Source organism: Pinus tabuliformis, chromosome 7 (genome assembly GCF_031772625.1).
Source record: "Pinus tabuliformis cultivar Carrire ecotype Pingquan chromosome 7, CPIR1, whole genome shotgun sequence".
Lineage (NCBI taxonomy): Eukaryota > Viridiplantae > Streptophyta > Pinopsida > Pinales > Pinaceae > Pinus > Pinus tabuliformis.
The window spans coordinates 1,430,251,708-1,430,257,707 of NC_142293.1; positions in this window are offsets into that span (position 1 = coordinate 1,430,251,708).

Sequence of the window (6,000 nt, forward strand, 5' to 3'; positions counted from 1 at the left end):
TGCTCTTACACGCAGTTTGAAGATAGCCTATACCTATGGATTCCCTAGACTGGACATTGGAATGGGGTTTTATCAGCTAGGGGGTGGCAGCTGCACCATGGGCAGCTTGCCAATGGTTGGGTGGAGAACTTTGAATCTTACTCCAATGTCCTTCCCTCCTGAATTGTTTACTTGGCTGTAGCTTACCTCAATGTACAGCCTCCGTTTCCTGAGATTAGACACACAGGCCATATATTATTGACTGTTGTACACAATGACATTGTCCTTGTTTGACCTAAACTATGATCACATCCAATGGTAACCTCATAGTGGTAAATATTCTGTCTGTACCCTAAATAAATAAACCTGATGTAATGGATTTAACATGTTTTGCTTGATTTATGCCCTCTTTATGGATTGAACACTTAACAACTCACTCATACCGTCTGCAAGGGGGGGCAGTAGTAATACACAGCATAGTAACAGAATTAAACACTGGAGTATGTCTTAGTCATATCCTCCCTAACAGAGTTAATCCTGGGTTTCTTATGCATACAGTAAGGAAAACTGTAATGCTTAGATGAGCTCCCCAGGTATCATTGTCCATATGGACTGCTAGACTGCTAATAAAGCAATGTGTCATGCCATCGAAATGCGATTTTTCTGAGTGACTACCATGTGTTACTATGAGAAATTAACATAGACCTGCACATGATATTTTGGACGTCATGGCACTTAAACAAGTGTTGTCTTGTTAACATAAGATTGGATGCATAAAATTGCCACATATTGCTGGTCATGTGAACCCATTTGTGTGACCCTGGGTTATAGATTACACCTACATTCTCCTGCTCACCAAACTTTAGATGATGGGCTTGTTTCACTGAACTATGCAACATCGCACCGTGACCAAAGGACATTGGTAACAAATCAAACCTTAAGAGTTGGCAGCTTGATGTACTTTCATTGGATCTGCTGATTGTTTTTCATTTCAGCTCAGTATTTGTATTTCTGGACTAACGTTCTTGTAGCAGAGTTTAGAATATGGACTGTGGTGGAACTATCACTGGCCACTGGATGTTAGTGGTAGCAACAAAACCAAACACCCATAGAGTCAGTTCATGTCATACGTTGAAGAGAAATTGGGAGGAGCCTCAGCCCAATAAATAGATAGATCATGAGAACTTGCCCCTACCACGGACTGTGTTCTCCTTGGAAACCAGCAGATGTTGGTGTTGGAGACATGTTCACCACAGAGGAAATTAGGGATGAGTGCTCAACAATAGGGCTGACACAACAGGTGTTACAGTCCCTGCCTTTCAAAATTCAGAGGTAAACTCTGTATGTTGACACTTCACCATATTCACTTTAGGGAGGCTGGCATGATATACCTGTTTTGAACCCAATCATGAACTCCATGGGTAGCAGTCATACACCAATGGTTTTTCACATGGCTTTCCCAACATTGGATAATATTGGCATTTGCATGGGATGAGTTGACCTAGTAATAAATTTAGGTAGAATTTGGTAGCCAGGATGAGTTAAACGTTAACGCTGTACATCTTAGTAATGCTGTGGAGTTGATCCTAGCTAGGCAACCATCATCATTTGTTCCATGATCTAACATGCCTGAGGATTGCTAGGAAGGTGTGACTATTGGTTTATACCTGTTCTAGCTGTGTATATATATATATATACAAAGTTGGTTGGGTGAAGCTAGATATTTATTAGAATCCATTTTGTTTCCACAAGGTTCTGCTATATACCTGCATGCTGGAAACCATGGCTGAAGTAATGTTGGGCTGCATTTTTACAACTAATTATGCACGCACTTACCATTCTATGAACAGTGCATGATGTCTGAATTGGATATTACAAGCAATGATTCTAGGCATTAATGAAGCACAGACTTATTGGAGTAGAACCATGCAAAGTTTCAAATGTTTACAATAAAACTCTACTATTCAAGGGCTTGTAAGGTGACATACCATGCATAGGTTGTTAATAATACATGTTGCAAATAAGATAGCATGTTGCACCTGTAGGCTATATGTTTACCCAGATTCGACATTTGTACAATTCAAAGTTGATAGTCCTTGATAATGATTGTATGAGGGCAATATGTAATAAAGTGCAGAACTACTTCTTTACCTTGAGCACAAATTTCTTCACTGCCACATATCATTGCTACATTGACCTCAATGCCTATAGCACACAGCGTAAGTGAATAGAAGGGGAGTCTATGCCAAGTAATGGTACACATGGTTCAAAGAGTGTGGATAATAAATTAGCAATGGTGCCATTATCCTCACAGTTGTTGCTTCTATGCCAAGTAATGGTACACATGGTTCAAAGAGTGTGGATAATAAATTAGCAGGGGAGTCTCACACTCAGCATCTCATGGCTCGTATGATTATGAGGCCCAGCGTGCAAGGATAAAGGAAATTGTGGCACAACGTACAAAGCAGCTACACAAAGAAGAAGAAGAGAGAACAAAAGAGCAGAAGGCAAGGGCTCTTACAAAATTAAAAGAGTTGAAAAAAAGGACTGCAACATCTCAGGAGGGGGAAATCCTAAAGGTAAAGCTATATCTAGTGGTGTGAGTGGCGTAAACAAGGAGCACAAGAAAGTTGAAATTGAAGGCACAGGTATTCTTCTATCTCCAGGCCAAGTGGTTGATCAAGAACTTCAAAATCAAATGGCCATTTTCATGGGTGGTCTGAAGGTATCTAAGAATAGCGGCCACTCTCAAACCCAGTCAAGTTCATCCACAGATGATGACCATCCAATCCCTACATATCAAGAGGATTCTGGGGCAGAATCTGACACTACAGATGATTCAGATATTACAGAAGTTGGAGCTGAGTTATGTATGGTTGGAGATCAGACATGTTCAGTTCCTTATGAACTAGCTCTTTGACTTACCAGACTTGAAGCAAATTTTGTCTTTGGAAACATGGAATTATTGTTTGACGGAGGAGGATAGGTACAATGACAGTGAAACTCATTCTGAACATAATGACAGTGAAACGCACATTATCATGTCATGGTTTTGTTCCATTGAAAGACAACTTGAAAGAAGATGTTCGAAAGAAAATGTTCGAAACTCTGAGAATCGTGTTGAGTATTCCATTCACCTCTTAATTCCTTTTCTATAGGTTTCAGTGATTTTTGAACATTCTTGCTTGTTATAGATTCCATTGCTTCCCTTTCCCTTTGGTAGTGGTTTTTTAACATTTTTGGAGGCACCTTTCTACAAATTTTTCTTTTCATATTCATCATCTAATGCAGAGTTCTGACTTAATGAAAAATAATTAATTTTTCGGTATTAAAGGTGTTCTCAATGTATAATAAAATTCAACTATAAATTTATGTATACCTTGTCAAGGGTTATTTCCATGAACAAAACCCAAAACTTTCTATTTGCGACAGTTGTAAACACGGTGTGCATTATTCATCAGGTGTTAGAGCTACAATTGTCATCACCAGGTAAGTTGGCAGGGGCTAAAAGAGAAACACAACCAAAAAATGGTATTGAACACTTCATGTGGACAACTCTTAGCTTATTTCCTCCTGCATTCTTGTGATATTCAACCATGAAGTGTGCGCATTCCCTGAAACAAGTAAAAGAATGTTATTACATCACAATGTATAGAACTACCCTTTTCTCTTTGACCTTTTTGACATTAAAATAGACTCAAATAGACTAGTGCCAACATATAGTTGATAAATACACAGTACTTGGTATTATAATTACGCATTGGGTGCATGTACTTGATGAAGAAATCTAAGATGCCTAGTAGTAGGATATATATAGGATAAACTAATTACAAGCATGTCTCCTTGAAAACTAGAATACTTACTTGAGGTCTACTTCAGAGTAGCCTGTGTGAATGGTAAGAGTTGTACTCCAACAATGATCCTTCCTTAAAGTGTAGTGAGCAGTGTATACAACAACAACAATAAGCATTGATGGGTTGTATACTTTATATCAAAACATTGTTAACATATTTATTTAATATTGCTTTCAGTGATAATATATAGTTTTAATTGTTCTCCTTGTTAATCCATCTCAAGAATATTGAAATTCTTATACTTCCTTTTTGTTTCTCACTTTAAGGGGTTGAATTTTAAATTCTCATTAAATATATGAATGGGATTCATTGCAAGTTCGTGTAAAGATCAAAAGCATGAGGGTGTCACATGAGAATCAGTCATCCCTTCTTTATTGGATTACTTAATTTGACAATAGATTTTATGATATGTCAGTATAACAGGGGATTTTAAGAAAAAGTAAAAGAGGAAAAGACATTTAATCTAAGATTGAATGAAAGGTCAACAAACTAAGGTCCTCGTTAACTCTTCTCTCCCAACATGATCAAACCTTATACAAAATCTTATAGGACCTATTGTTTCTGTACAATTTTTTTATTATTGTTTTACTCTTTGGTGTCTTAGTAGCTTCTAGAACAGAGATAGAAAATTAGTATTTAGTCACAGTTTTGGTTCATCTCAACTCGTCTTTCTATATTGAGTGTGATAATCAAGTCCTGAAGTATAGGTGCAGTAGTTTTACTAGAAATGGAATCCTTGAAAGAATTTATGTCGCCCAGGTCAACTCCACAACTTTTGCTCCAAAAGAGAATTTAAGCTATCTCCTCCTAACATGGCAAGATTGAAAGAAGACAAAGATGATCATGTTACTTATGATATGATTTTCTCAGGTTCACTATCTGTGCAAGGATCTCTCCAACAGGTGGTTTGCCTTTCTCTCCAATCATCCACTACTTGACCTTGCTTCTTCTCCATTGAATGAATTCATGTTTGGGATCCACTTGTAGACCTCATACGACATGAAAATGTGAAAGAAACCACATCCATTCTCTTGCTACAACTCTGAGAATCCTATTGAGTATTCCATTCACCTCTTAATTCCTTCTCGATAGGTTTTAGTGCTTTTTGAACATTCCTTCTTGTTATAGATTCCACTGCTTCCCTTTCCCTTTGGTAGTGGTTTTTTAACATTTTTGGAGGAACCTTACTTCAATTTTTTCTCGAGATATTCGTCATTTGATGCAGAGTCCAAGTTACAAGAGTTCTGAATTTGTTCGTCCCCAATTAGATATGCATCCATAATCAGTTGAAGTAACCCTTTATAGGCACAGAGCACACAAATCCATAGGAAAAGCCCGAGAATGTAGCTACAATTGACAATTGTAGTAAGTCAATGGCATACCTGGACATTGGATAGAAATAATCAGGTGGGAAGTTACTTCAAGAATACAAATAGGAGCATGGTACATGAGATTGCTGCCAAAAAAAAAATACAGACACAAAGCATACAAACGTGGCCTATTAAGCATCCTTTATTTTTCCTTATCTTAAACAATTCTAGATACTCCAAATTTGCATTCATGAATACTAAATATTTTGCAGACCTTTGTGTCATGACCTCTTCTTCTTATCAACAATTTGGAAAATCTTAAGAAATCGCTTCAATTCATAACCATTTTGATCCTGGATCAGTTGCTTAGTCTCAACATGTGACCAAAATAGGCCAATTAGCCCTTTTTTACTGCAATATTTGCTTATTTCATTCTAGGAAAGAAGTTGAATGCTTCCACTTTGAATCTATATGCATTAGTGAAGGTTCATAAATTGAAGCATCAGTGTTCTTCAAGCATTCTAGGGAACTATTTAAGATCACCATGGACATTCCTAATTATAATTTTACATTATGGTATGCATGGATGATTAATTGTATAATGATTGCAAACCTATTAATGCAGTAAGAGCCCAATTATCTAGTTTGTATTCTCTAAGAATTCTCTCTTGAAAAGAGCATTGTTCATTTTTTTCCTATCTCCTTCCATAATTCAAACATCCACTATGTTAGTGGGTTCATTGACGAGGATTCATTCAATGAATGTAGTCCTATTTTCTTGGAAGATAAAATTGTTTGCTTTCTATTCCCCCTTTTTCATGAGGACATAGCCACGGGAACTTATCTTGGGTAAGAAC